General features: G+C 45.3%; 1 long non-coding RNA gene and 1 other non-coding gene across 2 annotated transcripts; one reads left to right on the top strand and one right to left on the bottom strand.

The window, feature by feature from the left end:
• Positions 1-509: 509 nt before the first annotated feature.
• LOC126490029 (uncharacterized) lies at positions 510-6,396 on the bottom strand. The gene is made up of 3 exons (XR_007589085.1): positions 6,218-6,396; positions 3,196-3,694; positions 510-2,109 (listed from the first exon to the last, which is right to left on the bottom strand). It is a non-coding gene; the product is annotated as an uncharacterized lncRNA (long non-coding RNA).
• Positions 6,397-13,063: 6,667 nt separating this feature from the next.
• Trnag-ccc (transfer RNA glycine (anticodon CCC)) lies at positions 13,064-13,134 on the top strand. The gene has a single exon. It is a non-coding gene; the product is annotated as a tRNA-Gly (tRNA).
• The last annotated feature ends 3,812 nt before the right edge of the window (positions 13,135-16,946 follow it).

Here is a 16,946-nt window from a genome sequence, read left to right as displayed (position 1 = left end):
CTGTTTTATTTTCTTATTTGCGAGTGTCTTTATTAAACAGTGAATTTCTATGAAATTGGGGGTGTCCGTTAAATATTATTTGCCTTAGCTCCACAATTTCTTAGAATGCAAAATGTTGACTTTGTGGTAAGTTGTGTTATGACGTCTGTGTCGATGTGCCCACGTTTGTCCAGCTCTGGCTTTCCCTTTGTGGTTTCTATCACATTCTCACGTGCAGTTTCCCTACTCCTGCGAGGTGATTTCTAACACCTGGGGTTTTAACTAGCATACAAAGTGACAGGCTTCGTCATAATTCCACACACGCTCTTTTCCCTCCATGCCTCCCCCAGCCCCTTTCTCCTCCTGCTGGGCCCTTCCCTTCCTGTCCCATCCTCCTCCTTTCCCCTCCCCTCCCCCTCCACCCCCTCTTCTCTTCCAAGCTACACACATGCTGTCCCTCTTCATTCCCCAACCCTTCCTAAACCCCTACTTGAGACCCCTGTGATCCCCTTTCTAGTTTTATAACCTGTTTTTATTAATTTTGCCTTTATTTTTATTGTGCTGTCCCTGCTTCTTTCTGGGGTTCTGTCCCAATCCTTTGTTATGTTTGGTCTGTGACAGGGTCTTGCTGTGCAACCCAGGCTGGCCTCAGACTCATAATTACCCCAGTCCCTTGAGTGACTGAATAACAGATACACAACCCCCTAACCCCCTGTTCTTTTGTAATTACTTCAGCACCTTACAGCGTTCATTTTAACCATTTCTAATATAATACTGAATTTCTTTCTTTCTTTCTTTCTTTCTTTCTTTCTTTCTTTCTTTCTTTCTTTCTTTTTCAAGACAGTGTTTCTCTGTGTAAGTACTGGCTGTCTTGGCCTGACTTTCCTGTAACTCTGATGAAGACCAGGCTAGCCTCAAACTCACTGAGATTCACCTGCCTCTGCTTCCCAAGTACTGGGATTAAAGGTGTGTGCCACCACCATCCAGCTACTTATGATCCTGTACCAGTTTGGTTTTTTTTTTTTTTTTTTTTTTAATCTATAAATACTTAAAACTTCCTTACTTTTCAAGGATTTTAGCCAATCTGTGGGGCTGGCTGAACCTTCCTTATGATCTGAGTCGTTCCTTACTAGCCCAGCTCAGTTTCTCTTCCCCCTGGACTGACACTTAGCAGGAAATGAAAATGAATCTCAATGGAGAATCAGTCACTGAAATGAAAGTAAATCCATCCAAAGGAAGCTGGAGCACCAGCAGTTCCCCTGCTACATATTATCATTGTATCCGTGCCACATGTGACACAAATAAAAAGCCAGTGGCTTCCCCAGGGTCCAAAGTGAAAGCCGCTGAAGGCCCTAGAAACAGCGTCCCGCTGATTGGCCCCAGGGTAGAGAGCATCTCTACTGCTGATCAGCCCCAAGGTAAAGAGCATCTCTGCTGATATTAGCCCCAAGGTAAAGAGCATCTCTGCTGCTGATTAGCCCCAAGGTAAAGAGCATCTCTGCTGCTGATTAGCCCCAAGCTGCTTCTTCTACACTGAGGATCAACGAGGAGGCTGCAGGCAACCGACAGCTTTGCTTTACAGACCCACGGGGGCTGAAATTTAGTCAAAGCTGGCTTCTCTCTAGAGACAGTCTTTAGCGGTAGGGGTGTGACGAGGGTCCAGAAAAAGGACATTGCTATCTTCCTGGTGGCTGAGTGCTTGGTAAGGATGGTAGATTTTGTATGTCTTCTGACTTTCCAGGAATCAAGTATGGCCTTCTTGAACTCAGTGGGGATGCTCCTCTTCACGGCTATAGTTTAAGACAGGGTGGTGGAACTCACTAGAGATTGTCTTCGACTGTACAGCTGGTGCTCCAGGCTGTCAACTGTACAGTGAGTGCTCCAGGCTGCCACCTGTACAGCTGGTGCTCCATGCTGTCGACTGTACAGTGAGTGCTCCAGGCTGTCGACTGTACAGTGAGTGCTCCAGGGTGTCAACTGTACAGTGAGTGCTCTAGGCTGTTGACTATACAGTGAGTGCTCCAGGCTGTCAACTGTACAGTGAGTGCTCCAGGCTGTTGCTGTACAGTGAGTGCTCCAGGCTGCCACCTGTACAGCTGGTGCTCCAGGCTGTCTCCTCAAACTTCTTACCTGCTTCCAGGAAAATGTAACAGTATTGGTATAACATAACACACAGTTAATGTCAAAATGAAACACCACTCCTGGTTGGTTTTTTTCTCAAGTTGACACAAGTCAGAATTATCTGAGGAAAGGCTTCTCAGTTGAGAAAATACTTCCGCTAAATTGCCTATAAGGAAGCCCATAAGGCATTTTATGATTGATTGATGTGGGAGGGCCCAACTCACTGGGGGACAGTGCCACCCTGGGCTTGTAGCAGGCAGAACAAGCCATGAGGACCATGCCAGTAAGCAGCTCTCCTCCATGGCTTCTGCTTCAGTTTCTGCCTCTAGGCTCCTGCCTCGGCTTCTCTTCATGAAGAGACCACAACTCTAAAATGAAATAAGCCCTCTCCTCCCCAAGTTACTTTCAGTTACCAACACAAGGCAAACTAAACCAACACAGCAGCACAAAGCCGACTAAAGCAAGGGCCCTGCCCAGAAGGAACAGGGTATCTGTGTCTGTGCCTCCTGCTCACTCACAGGGCTTGGGTGGTACCTTTCTTTCTAGAGCAGTGTGTGGGAAAAGGTGGGGAGAGGAGAGCGGCCTAAGCGGTTATCGTATTCTAGCCTGCTGGACCGCTAACCCTCAGACCCGAGTCTTTCTCCCTCGGCGGTAGAACCATCAGTAGCACACCCCAGGCTTCTCTCCTGTCTCCAGAGTCAACACCAGCTGCCAAATAGACAGATGAGGTTAACAGTCTGTGAGAACAAGAGCTGCCTACATCTTTCTTCTCCCATTGGTTATGCAATCGTTTCAGCTCAGAAATCTCCCACGGAGAGGCTATTTCCTAACCGTAAGACCTTCGATGCCCCTCTCCTTCAAGCCTCTGGGTTTGAGTGATTTCTCTCTCATACGCATATATAGACAGACTTCTTTCTCCTTTCTGTGGCTGGACAATTGTTGTTTAGTTAAAGCTTCTGAGATGAGACCTAACTGGGGGAATCAACCACGCAGATTCTCTTTATTTCCCACCAGATTTGGGTAAAAGCCCAACATTTAAAAAACAACAAAAAAACAAAAATCAAACACACACACACACACACACACAAAAACAACCTCTGTGGAGTGTTTAGAGGAAATAGTGAAGATACCAGAAAGGGCATTTGCTTCTGTTGCTCAACTGAATCACACGTTTCCCCATTTCCAGGTCCTTCTCTTTTTCATAAATTTCTTCATGATGTGGTTTGAGAAGACACCCTGGCCTCTTTTTCAGAATATGAAGATCACTCTTTGCTGTGTTTGCACAGAGCTCGGGCCCACGTGCACACACGTGTGTGTATGTGTGTGTGCATGTGCGTGTATGTGTGCACGCACGTGCGTGCGTGTATGTGTGTGAAGGGGGCGTTTGTTACACACTCAGCATTTTTCACTTCTGTCGTGCCGTCCACACGTTCAAAGAGGAAGAGTCACTGTCCTGATTCATTCGTGTGTTGCTTCAACAAGGACGCTCATATGATGTCACCGACATGCCTGGTGGTGGTGAACCCAAGAGTAAGCATGGAGCTGATCACCAGCGCTTCCTTCAGTCTGTGGCAACCCAGAGGACACTCTGGATCTAAAATTCAAATATTAGCAGTTTCAGGCTAATATAACGCGTGTACAAATGTTTATTTGTTGATTTGTACTTGAAAACACGGCCTCTAGACTAAAATATATTAAGTGTAGCTTTAGAGACCAGTCTGGCCTCCAACTCACAGACATCTGCCTGACTCTGCCTCCCGGGTGCTGGGATTAAAGGCGTGGTGTGCCACCATTGCCCAGAGATTCCATTCTTTTAATAGGAAAAATTAACATAATAACCTACATAAATAAAACATTAAATAGACTAAATTCATATAATAAATAAAAGTTAAATAGGCATCTTTTTCATTATAGAAAGATTTCTTTCCAAGGAGGAAAAAAGGATTTTGTCTAGACCACGGTCAGTGGGGGAGAGAATAGAGACTCTGTGTCCACAGGCATCTGTCTCACGTTTAAATGTGATCAACATCTTCCTTCTCCCTAAGACTTTCTTCAAATAAAAACCTGACGCAAGAAGGCTCTCTAGGACCTGAGATAATGATCATGTGTGGCAGACAGACTCGAAGACAAGATGGCCTTGTATGCATAGCACTTTGTTCAGAATTCATCTAAGCATGACTCAGGCTGTAACCCCAGCATTTGGGAGACAGAGGAAGAAGATCAGGAGTTCGAGGCCAGCCTGGACTACTCGAGGCTCTGCATGTGCATATATTTTAACACATATCTTTTGTTTATTTTGGGGGTGCAAATCATCACATTAACCATAAAGAGTCACCCAAAAGCGTATAACTTCTCAGTGCCCGTTATTAATTGAGCAGTCATGTGACAGGGGCAGCTACCAGAAGTTAAGGCTCGTTCCAGACATACTACAGACATTTTACAGGAGTTCCCAGGCCCACTGTCCGTTAACAGAAGAGGCCTGAGACCTAGAAACAGAAACTGGTCCAACCCAAGATTTGAACTGTATCTCTCTGAAGTAGTGGTTCTCAGCCTCCCTAAAGCTGCGATGCTTTAACACAGTTTCCCATGTTGTGCTGACCCCCAGCCATAAGATTATTTTTGTTGCTACACCGTGACTGTAATTTCGCTGCTGTGCTGTTATGACTTGTGGCGTCCACCCTCGACCAGCAAGGAAAAACTCAACACCCGGAGCTCTTCTTGCAGCAGTTTTCAGGACTTTATTCACTTTCTCTCTCTTTTTCCCTCTCTTTTTTCCTCTTTCTCTTTCCTCTCTCCTCTCTCTTTTTCCTCTCTCTCCGGGCAAACCTCTCTCTCTTTGACCTCTCTCTTTCCTCTTCCTTTCTCTCTCTTCTCGGGCAAACCTCTCCCAGCCCTTAAGTAGGCATGGGCTGCCAACCCCGAACTGCCAGGTGGGCACTGCCCATAGGTTCACGCATATGCAGGCAGCTGATAATCATTGTGTGATCATAGCATAGGTCATGCCTTAGCCATCTCAGGAGTTGATTATACATCTCCATCAGGTGTGACACCACGCAGCTCGCTACAATGACTCACAATGTAAATATGTGTTTTCCAGTGGTCTTGGGGGTCGCGACCTATAGGTTGAGAACCGCTCCCCTAGAAAAATCCGTTTAGTATATTTTGAGTTTTCAAAAAATATTACCGCCGGGCGGTGGTGGCGCACGCCTTTAATCCCAGCACTCAGGAGGCAGAGGCAGGTGGATCTTTGTGAGTTCGAGACCAGCCTGGTCTACAGAGCTAGTTCCAGGACAGGCTCCAAAGCTACAGAGAAACCCTGTCTCGAAAAACCAAAAAATTAAAAAATTAAAAAAAATATTACCCACACTACATTAAAAAAGAGCTAACTACTTTTAGTTTCAAGAGCTTACAGGTCAGAAAGGAATTGAAGCAGGCTATATTTCAGTTTGCCATAATTCATTTTTCAGTTTGATAATTCCATTGCTAGAGGCCCTCAGTTAACTCCTGGGTAAGTAGATCAGAGAATTTACTCCCTCTTAGGATGTGAGGATCAAATCATTTCAGCTGCTCCTCACTGCCATTGTTCCAAGTCCCAAGGAAACACCTTCACGGTTTATTTTCCAGCGGATGCAATTCACCATCTAAGGGTTCTTCCTACGCTGGTAGCTCAAACTCAGCTTGCCTTCAACATTACGGGATCTTTCATAAACAATGTCCATGTATTTTTTTAATGTCTGATTCCTGAAGGCAGCCTGCTACTTAAAGACAAGAATACAAGGAGCTGGAGAGATGACTTGGGGTTCAGAGCACATCCTGCTATTGCAGAGGGCCCAGGTTCTGTTCCCAGTACCCACATTGGGCAGCTCACAACCACCTGGGACTCCAGAGGGACCTGATGCCTCTGTCCTCCGCGGGCACCTGCACTCATGTGAAGATGCCCACACATACCTACACATAACTAAAAATAAAATTAATTATTCTTAAAGATTTATGTACTTGTAATCTCAGCACTCAAAAAACAGGATGATGGAGGGACCAAGAGTGTGGGCTACATAGCAAGAAACAGGCCAACAGGGAGCAATCGCAGTGACCATTGCCAGAGCCAGTGTTAACTTACGCATGAATCTGTGGTATAGGCTCCAGGAGGGCTGGGGTGCCCCAACATCAGCATCTTGATATGTCTTAGTCTGAAATATTCCTTACAGTTAGAATATCTACAGATATTCCTTACACAATCCCTGGATTATGACATGGTCCAGCCATACCCACAGAGCATCGGGAGGGAGGGTGCAATGGTGGAGACTCGAGTCCTTGAGTGAGCCGTCTTCCCCTGCTTTTGCGCAAGCTCCAGAGTCGCTTTGACAGCAGGGCCAATGTCCTGTGCTGGCCCAGCTCCCACCCTGCTCTGGGGAAGATGAGCCACCTCCTGGGAAGCCTCGCGTTCACTTGGTGTGTTTTCTGCAGTACAAAACCAAAGATAATAAGCACCGAGGGGCTAGGAATTGATTCTCAGTTATGTCAGGAGTATGGAAAAATTTCAGAAAAGTCAAAAGATATGGCACCTAAAATTGCTCGGGAAACATTAAGGATCTGGAAGACTTTTGCCTAGAAAGAGGTTTTCTTAGTGTCAGCATTCAGGATTCTTAGAGGGTTGTGAACCACATGTGATACCAGTCAATTAGAAGGATAAGAACCACAGTTGGCTTTAGAAGTGGGGAAGGGGCGGCATCAGGAGCTGCTTCCAGGGCGGCGACAGTGTGTGTGGGGGGCTGGTGGTGAGGTGGGGGCCACTCATCCGCCCATCACCAGCCACATGGGGGGTGACAGCTGACTGCTTGCTTGGAAGCTGGTTTAGAAAGGCCTGGTCCCGTGGGAGCCATAAGCTCTTAAAGGGACTTGGCAGAGCAGCTTCTAATGCCCACAGAGGTGCGTGCAGCTTCCCTGCATCTCATACCCAGAAACTCTGAACGTACCCTCTCACTCACCAGGGCGCGGGCCTGGTCCCCTGAGCCAGGTGCAATCCATCAGTCAGGAGGTAAGGTGCCCATGAATAAAAACTGGTGATAAACTAGACTGCCTTCATCTTAGGCTTGAAAGCCATCTTACAGTAAAGACCAGCTAGGCTCCTTCCTGTTTGTGATTAGACCTCTGTTTCTCAAGGATTGGCCCATACCCCACCTGTAACTTTAACTTTGAATGGTTCTGTTCTGCCGTTCCAGGGAACGGCAACCATGCCTTTGTTTCAAAAAGTTATTATAAGCATCTTGCAAGCCTACCTTTGTTTCAAAGGGTTATGTGACTACCTTGCAATCGTGTCTTTGTTTTAGGAGGCTGTTCTGGTTAACTTGTTATTTTTATGTTCTGCTCCTGTAACCCCACTTATTTTGCCCAAATTTTCCATTTAGAAGGCCCCTACCCCTGAGCTGTAAAAACCCTTGTCTCCCTCACATCCAATGCTGACCTCTTGAACCCCATCTTAGGGAGAGGCAGCTCGTGTACACAAATAAAAAGCTTGCTTTAATCAATTGCTTGCTTTATAATTATTTACAATTAATAACTTTCTTTAATTAATTTGACCACAGTGATTTGGGTCAGTGGTCTTTCTCCTCCAGTCTTTGGGATTGATACTGTACGTCAAAGGTCTGGTTATCATGCAGAGAAAGGAAAGGGTTTTGTTAACACTGCACACACACATTATTGGGAGCAATAAAAAGCAGATTTAGAGGGTTGAATAGTGTTGTAAAGAGCACGGCAGCTGCGTCCGGCAGCCCAGCTAGCTTATATCCGAAATAATTACACGGAAACTGTATTCATTTAAACACTGCCTGGCCCGTTAGTTTTAGCCCCTTATTGGCTAACTCTCACATATTAGATTAACCCATCTCCATTAATGTGTATCGCTACTTGACTGTGGCTTACCGGCATGAGTCTAATCAACGTCCGTCTCAGAGAGGAGAGCCATGGCGTCTGCCACACTTCCCTTCTTCCCAGCATTCTGTTCTGTCTACTCTGCCCATGTAAGGGCTGCTGTATCTAAAGGCCAAGGCAGTCTCTTTATCCAACCAATGAAAGCAGCACACAAAGAGAAGAAGGACCTCCTACACCAACATAGAAATTACTAAATGAGCACAATCCCATAGAACCTAGACAACAAAGAGGACTCTAAGAGAGACATACATGGAGCTAATGTACATGGGAAGTAGAAAAAGACAAGATCTCCTGAGTAAATTGGGAGCATGGGGACCTTGGGAGAGGGTAGAAGGGGAGGGGAGAGGAAGGGAGAGGAGTGAAGAAAATATATAACTCAATAAAAACAATTTTAAAAAAGAAATTACTAAATGAAATAAAAGTAATAAAATCAACAACTCAGTGGAAGAGTTTAACAAAAGAGCAATCACTCCTGAGAGTCAGTGGAGTGGAGGATAAGGAGATCCAAAGAGCAAAGCAGAAGACACAGCCAAGCACACCCTGAGAAGTAGCCAATGGGGTGAGAATGGGAGAGAGAACGGAGGTGTGTTTAAGACGTGCTTCTTGGTTTTTCAGCCATGTGAGGGTGTGTGTCAGACGACAAGATCACTGCAAGCTTGGACGTCTGTGTTCAGTCCTCAGAACCCATGGGAAAGTTGAAGGACAGACCTGAGCTCACAGAGTTGTCTGCCCTCTTACCTCTGCACGCGCACATGCACACACACGCACACACATGCATGCACATGCATGCACACGCATGCACATGCACTCATGTGCGAGTGTTAGAGCAAATTTAAAAAGTAATGAAAAGATAAGTCAACATATTTTATAAACAAGATAAATAGAGATAAATAGATAAATAGAAAGAAATTTATGACTCTGCCCACCACAGTAAAACCTTGGAAAATCAAAAGCAAAGAAAAAAATAGGAGGGCAGGAAGGGAAAAAAAGAAGGAATCTATTCCAATCAGTAGCAGGTAGAGAACCACTGACTTCTGAAAGGTAAAAATCAAATGTAAGTGTCTTCAACATGCTGAAAGGAAGTAACTGCCTCTGAGGATCTGTGTACAGTAAAGGCAGGCTTCGGTGATTAATGCAAAATAATGATACTTTCATGGGGCTTGGGGAAGACCTGGGACAATTCTTCACCAGCAGACAACAGATCAACCTGAAGAAAAAACCTCAGTGCTGCTTCTCACAAAAAAAGAAGGGTGAGGGAGGGTAAGGGTGGTCTCAAACGGAAAGATAGAGACACAGAATGAAGTGGGGGGGGCAAGACAGAAGCAAGTCCATGAAGATAAATCAGGAGTGGTATCGTAACTTTGTTAGGGTTACTAATGCTGCGATGAAACATCATGACCCAAGGAAAGCTGGGGAGGAAAGGGTTTATTTACTTACACTTCAGTATCAGTTTGTCATCAAAGGAAGTCAGGACAAGTCCTCAAGCAGGGGCAGGAACCCAGAGTTAGGAACTGATGCAGAGGCCATGGAGGGGTGCTGCTTACTGGCTTGCTCTTCACTGCTTGCTCAGCCTCTTTTCTTATATAACCCAGGACCTCCAGCCCAGGAGTGACACTGCCCACAATGGGCTGGGCCCACCCCTTCAATCACTAAGAGTCTTCCTACAGGCAGATCTTATGGAGACATTTTTCTTTTTTCTTTTTTGGTTTATAGAGACAGGGTTTCACTGTAGCTTTGGAACCTGTCCTGGAAGTAGCTCTTGTAGACCAGGCTGGCCTCAAACTCAGAGACCCACCTGCCTCTGCCTTTCAAGTGCTGGGATTAAAGGCGTGCACGGCTCAGAGACATTTTTCTTAATTGAGGGTCCCTCCTCTCAGATGACTCTAGCTTGTGTCAGGCTGACATAAAACTTTCAGCACATATTAACTATGTAAAAAAGTGTGAATACTTTTCTGGTGTCTGTTAGCTTTTCCTGAGGTAAACAACTAGGAGGGAAGAAAAGATTATTTTGCCTCAGGGTTCGAGAGGCTTCCATCTGTAGTCACTTAGCCTTGCTGCATTGGACCTGTGTTGTGGAATAGAGTATTTGTTTAATTATGTAAAGATGTGTTGCTGTTTTACCTTGCCTGCCTAAGGCACCTGATTGGTCTAATAAAAAACTGAATGGCCAACAGTTAGGCAAAGGAATAGGTTGTGTGTTGTCGTTTAGGCAGCCTGAACTCTCAGTCACCTTCTTCTGCCGTCCTACTGCTGGGATTACAGGTATGTGCCATTATTCACCCCAAAGCCCAAGTTTTTAACCACTTGGCGGAAACCATGAGAAAGATCCCCGGACAGCATCACTTCTGGTGCAAAGATGGATGACGGTGCATGGGTGAGCTTATTGTCATGGTGACAGTACCCAAGAGACACATTTTGGAAGAGGTCATGTTTCATTGGGCTCACAGTGTCAGTCCATGGCCCTCTAGAGGACTTAGTGCTGTGGCCTGACACAAGGCTCGGCGTCATTGTGGGCACTGTGCGGTGAGGCAGACAGGAAGCAAAGAGGAGGGGTAAATGCTAAGAGGCTCCTTCAGAACACAGCCCAGTACCTTCTTCCAGTTAGGCCCCATCTTCTAAACATTTCAACACCACCCAAAGTAGTGTCACCATCAGGGAACCAAGGCTAAGACACCTGAGCTGGGGTGAGGAAGGGTATTTCATATCCAAACCACAACATGTCCAAACACTTAGGCTTCTGATGCTCACGGCTCTCCTGCTCGTCTATCTCCTTCCTCCCACCGTATACCAAATGCTCATCTATATGGCTTCTTTATGCAAACTGCCTCCCTCTTTACAGAGCCAGCAGTATCCAGAGGCAGTGGAACCTCTAAGAGGCAGTCCTTAGTGACAGGTTTTCAGGGCACTGTGGCCCCAGCAACTTCCTCTTTATCTTTTCCTGGTTGTGTGGTAAAGGATTTTGTTCCATAGATGCATAGACCATGATATCTGGCCTCACCACAGGTCCGAAAGCAACAACCAATCAAAAATGAACTAAAATTTCTGTGCTGGTTTCTTTGTCAACCTGACACAAGCTAGAGTTATTTGGGAAGAGGGAACCTCGAGTGAGAAAATGCTTCCATAGAATTGCCCGTAGGAAACTCTGTGGGGCATCTTCCTGATTATTGATGGATGCTGGAGGGCTCAGTCACTCCTGGACAAGTGCTCCTGGGCTGTATAAGAAAGCAGACTGAGCAAGCCAGTCAGCAGCATCCTTCCATGGTCTACTTCAGGCCCTGCCTCCGGGTTCCTGCCCTGACTTCCCTTCATGAAGGACTATATGCTGCAAAATAAAATAAACCCTCTTCTGCCCAGGTTGCTTTTAGTCAAGGAGTCTATCACAGTAATATGAACCTAAGACAACTTCTAAAACAATGAGTTAAAGTAACACGGTTTCCTTTTTTTAAAAGTCCACCCTATTGCTTGTCTTTTTTTTTTTTTAAAAAAAAAAAAACTTATTATACAGTGGTCTGTGTACATGCATGCCTGCAGAGGGGAAGAGGGCACCAGACCCCATTACAGATGGTTGTGAACCACCATGTGGTTGCTGGGAATTGAACTCAGGACCTTTGAAAAAGCAGGCAATGCTCTTAACCACTGAGCCATCTCTCCAATGTATAACATAGCTTCCTTATGTTGAACTTTCTTCTGTGTTTGTTAGTGTTGGAAGCTGAGTCACAGACACTGTATCAATAGATAATAGTTTTGTTTTGACTATAGATGTGTCCATATTTCTATTGCAAAACAGTCACTTGGGATACAGTGTTGAAAATGGACCAGAATAGGCAAGACTGACTGTAAGGAAGCCAGTGTTTGAGCCATTTATATTTAATGCATTTAAGAAGTATTGTACGAAGGATGCAGTTGATGATTGACAGTGAGTCTGGAGAGTCCAGCAAATCCAAACAACTAAGCTGGAAACAAAGTGTAGTGCTGAGAGATTGCGAGTGTTCATCTAAGGGAAATGTCAAAATCTGGGTCAGGCAGTAAGATGAATGTTAATGAGGGCACATGGACCAGGCAGGGATAGGGACAGGCTTCTGTGATGGACTGAAACTCAGAACAGCGTGCAGCTCATAGGGAGCTCACGGTGCTGACGTGAAGGGTGGCATGGGATTCACTGGAGTGTGGCGGTGCAGAATTCATCACTATGTATGCATCTGAGGCTTTCTGAAAGCTAGGAGTTGAGAGGAGGAAGTGCATGTCTGCAGGTTGGGAAATAAATGCACGTGGCCCTCAGACGGCATGCTTGCCAAAGCTGTCTGTGTCTTCGGGGTTGGGCAAAGGGCAGCCAGAAGCAATCACTCTACAAGGTCAGTAAGGAGCTGGGGTTTTTTGCAGAGCTCGGGTTTGTGATTTAGTCTGCACCCGAGTCCAGAACCTGGGTTTGTCAAAAACAGAAGCACAATTGTCAGAGTGACTCTCGTCTTTTAAGAAGTTAGGAGGACTCCTGGGCTCAACCCCCATGGCAGCTGTTCTGCTCGGTTTAGTTCCCTCCTGAAGGACTGGGGAGACAGATCTCTCCAACATCTAAACTCTGCCAAAATAAAAATAAAGAGAAAGCACATACTGTAGTTACAATAATTAGAAGACTGATCACATCAACAAATGTCACATGCAACCCAAAATTTGATTATGCCCTTCTGCCCCTATAGTTCCTTTAATTTTAATTCTTCTCATTTCTTCCTTGGTTAGACTAGGTCCCCACAGACTGGTCACCTAAGAAACACAGAGACAAACACCAAGGCATCCATTTGGAATTAAAAATTGAAGATTAGGGATCAGAACTAAGAGACGCATGCGCCCTAAAAGCTATTTTTTCGGGTAGAGTCGGGTCAGGCAAAACAGACACGGTTTCCTCTAGTACAATGTTTGTATGAAAGCAACTGGTTTGGATGCATTAGCTACTTTTTAATCAACGCTGAGACCAAATCAAAGCAGGAACCTTTGTTGAAAAACTAGGTCTTTCCACCCTTCAATACACAGCATATAGGGAGCATTGGTGGTTCAGTGGTAGAATTCTCGCCTCCCACGCGGGAGACCCGGGTTCGATTCCCGGCCAATGCAACAGTTTCTGTTTTCAAAATTCTGTTTTACATTTCTAGCTCATTAGCTCATTAGTAGAGACAGCACACAGTGTCCAAAATTCTACTATACCGTCCATTAGATTGCCGTTCTCCGACCGCACCAGAGTTAAACGTTGACAATGGTGGAGCTATGGTCCTGCCTGTCGGTACCGAAGATGACTGTTTTCTTCTGACAGAACCTTAGAAACCTCAAAAGCCAGCAGGTTCCCAATTCCGGCTGGACCTTAGGCTGACCACTGGGAGCAGTTCCCTACAGAGAAAGGAGAGCCAATGCAGGGGCTAGGCCCTGGGTCAATTCACTGATCCCTGAATGGCGAGGATGGGGGACGGGCTAGGATGAGGAACGACTCAACCAGAGGACCCGGGTGCCTACCCTGAACTTAGGAACCTAGTTTGTCACCTCTGCTAGCGGTGCTCTCCGGGTGTTCCACAGGCCCTTCAGAGTTCGAAGGAGGAAGCAGTCCATATCCCTGGCAATGTGTGTCAACAGAATCAGCCCCAAAACTGTACTTTTAATAAGAAAAAAAAAAAAAAACAAGTTTTGTTTTATTCGTTTCTTAGCACTTGGAGAGGCTTTGGGGAAAGTGTACAGCAGAAAATCTTTCTGTGTGGGCACAGGTGAGGAGATCAGCAGACAAAGGAGCTTGCTGCTAAGGGTCGATGACCTGGATTCAATCCCAGGAACCCTATGAGGAAGGCCAGAACTGACCTCTGCCCTCATGTGCCCCCAAATAAAGACACACAGCAAATTAGATAAAGCTTTTTTATTTTAGAAAAGTAATGTTAATGCCACTGTGCTACAAAGATGATTGATTCGCCAAATTCTCTCTTTTCCAAGAATAGTGAAAGGCCTGGATAAATCCAGGTTTCCCCATCACCCCCAGCAGGAAGAAAATAGCCAATAATCTAAGCAGGAAGAGAAGAATCAAATCTAGGATAGCCAGTTCAGTGACTGTGTTTCAGGAACTAGCTGAAAATAAAGTTAGATTGTAATCTTGAGAACAATCTTGAGAAACAGGGAGTTGCCCCCTAGTGATTATCATTGGTATTTTTGGAATATTGTGTTTCAGGAACTAGCTGATTATGACCTTGAGTGATCTTGAGAGGCAGGGAGTTGTCCCCTTGTGACACCCTCCCTGCCCCTTTCGAATTATTGGGCTGTGGTTTCTTCCTATAAAAACCCCTTCTCCAGGTCACTCAGGGTCGAACTCTTCCCCAGCGTGGGTTCTGAGTCTCGGCCCCAGTGCACTGGTTTCCCATCTCATTGATTAAAGCCTCGTGTGATTGCAGCAAGGACAGTCTCTCTTGAGTTACTGGAGGGGGGGGGTCAGAGACTTGAGTGAGAGTCTCCCCACACTGGGGGCCTTTCAATAGCTTAATCTAAGATTTTTTTAAAGGGGGGTTTACACAATAATTCTTCTATTTATTTATTTAGACTCAGGCTAGCAATGAACTCAGTCTCCACTTCCCAAGTGTTGGCGTTCCATGATGTCCAATCTCTCTCTCTCTCTCTCTCTCTCTCTCTCTCTCTCTCTCTCTCTGTTTTTATTTTTCAAGATAGGNAAAAGTTTAGGTGTTGAACTTGATGTCCACTCTCTCTCTCTCTCTCTCTCTCTCTCTCTCTCTCTCTCTCTCTCTCTGTTTTTATTTTTCAAGATAGGGTTTCTTTCTGTGTAGGCTTGGCTGTCCCAGAAATCACTCAGTAGTCCAGGTTGTCTTCCAACTCAAGGCTCAATATTTCTCTTTTTAATAATGTATTACAGCTGGCAGTGGTGGCACATGCCTTTAATCCCAGCACCTAGGAGGCAGAGGCAGGTGGATCTCTGTGAGTCGGAGTCCAGCCTGGTCTACAAAGTAAGTGAGTTGCAGGATAGCCAGAGCTGTTACACAGAAGAAAAAAAAAGACTGTCTCAATAAAACAAAGTAAAATAAAATAATGTATGTACTTCTTTGCATTCAAGTTTCTTTCTTCTGCTAGTATGCCTTTGTGGGTTTTGCTAACAGATTGATAGTGAGTTTCATATGGCCATACTATGCTGAAAATATCAGAGTTTTGTTATTGTTTTGAGGTTTGGCTTTTTTGTTTTCTTTTGTTTGAACTTGTTTGGAAATCTCTGAATAGAGACTATCACGTGCTGCATAGCTTCTTGGTTGGTTGGTGTTTGTTTGCTTCTAACACTTTGCTCTGCACAGGGGGCAGGCTTCCAGGAGACTAACCCAGGAGAGCTTTACTGGTCAGTTCTTGTCAACTTTTCACCAGCTAAAGTCCTCTAGGAAGAGGGAGCCCCTGTTGAGACAATGCCTCCATCAGATTGACCAATAGGCAAGTCTGTGGATGTTTCTGGATTAATGATTGAGGTGGGGAGATCAGATTTCTGTGAGCAATGTCACCCCTGGACAGGTGGCTCTGGTGGTAAGAAAGCAGGCTGGGGAGAGGTGGAGAAGGTACAAAGGGCGCGAGTCCCACAGTGTGTCCTCAAACAAAGGCACAGGGACGCCTTAGTCAGCCTCCCCAGAAGTCAGATGCCCCCAAAGGCTGCTGAGCTGAAATCTTGCCTTTCAGACCTGACTTCCTGGGCAGGTGGTCACAGCTGGGCAGCACCTGAACTTGAGACTTCCAGTGAGAAATTAAGTCACATAGTCAATAACCTTGGTTCCTACAGTCTAATCTCAGCTTCATCCCCTGAGCTACAATAGAAGCTACTTCCCTGCAGTTCCCTTCCACTTGGCAGGACGTGCAGTCAGGAAAGGAGTCTTTCACATAGATCACATTTGGGACCTTGGAAGAGAAAGGGTCGTCCAAGCTCAGAGGATTGCCTTTGTTTGTGTGTGCACATAAACTGGAAACTTTACAGAATCAGAGGAGAACAGAAGGGGAGGAATAAAGAAACTGATGCAGAGAAGTACAGAGTGGAGAGTTCATTCCGCCCTCAGATCTAAGTCCCGCGCTTGCTGTGAGTCTTCTGAACCCTGAAGGGAGGAACAGTGAGGCTGGCACTCAGAGATCCCGGATAGAGAGGGACTGAAAGCTCGAGTCTAGCTTCAATTATAGAGATACCCCTTGTTTAAAATAGAAAGAAAAGGGCAGGGAGCGTACCCTTTTAACCAGTACTGGGGAGCAGGGACAGGGGATCTTTAGGGTCTGAAGATCCAGCTCCCAAGCTTCTACCCAGGGTGACTCAGAGCAGGCAGGCGTCTCAGGAGTGAGGACTGAGAGGTTTCTGTAATAACCTAACACATGAGCTGAGGTCATTCTCTGTATTATTCTGTGGCTCTAATTCCCTTGTTCTAATTGTCCCTGATTCTCTTTAGTTCCTGTTTTCTCTGTCCTAAATCATTGGTTCTGATTTTCCCTTGCTTCCTTGTTCACCTAGCTTAAGTAGACTTTTTACAGGAGGCTTTGTAAAGTTTTAAACTTATGATCCATTTACAGAAGCATTCAGTCTAGTTTGAACTTGCTCTGAGGTAAAAATGAGCTAATTGTATGTAGCTCTTCTTAGATTAGGGAGAAATTGCTGTTTTCTTGTGTTAGTCTAAGTAAAGGGAACAAAACATGCTTTTAAATGTCTTACAGTCCTTGTGGCAAACTAAATATAACACAAACTAGGGTTTGTGTTATAAAGCAAACCCTAATACATTTTCTATGTGTCAAAATTATACAGTTTAATGAGAAATCATCTTCCTGACCACCCTCTGATCTGTACCCATAAGATTAAGATGCAATCACAAGATTATATATATATACTTATATACATCATATAAAATTGCACACTACCGTGCAGGTATTAGGGA

Source organism: Alexandromys fortis, unplaced genomic scaffold (assembly GCF_014885135.2).
Source record: "Alexandromys fortis isolate MF-2015 unplaced genomic scaffold, M_Fortis_MF-2015_v1.1 scaffold_218, whole genome shotgun sequence".
NCBI classification, from domain to species: domain Eukaryota; kingdom Metazoa; phylum Chordata; class Mammalia; order Rodentia; family Cricetidae; genus Alexandromys; species Alexandromys fortis.
This window is presented reverse-complemented; position numbering and strand designations above follow the sequence as displayed.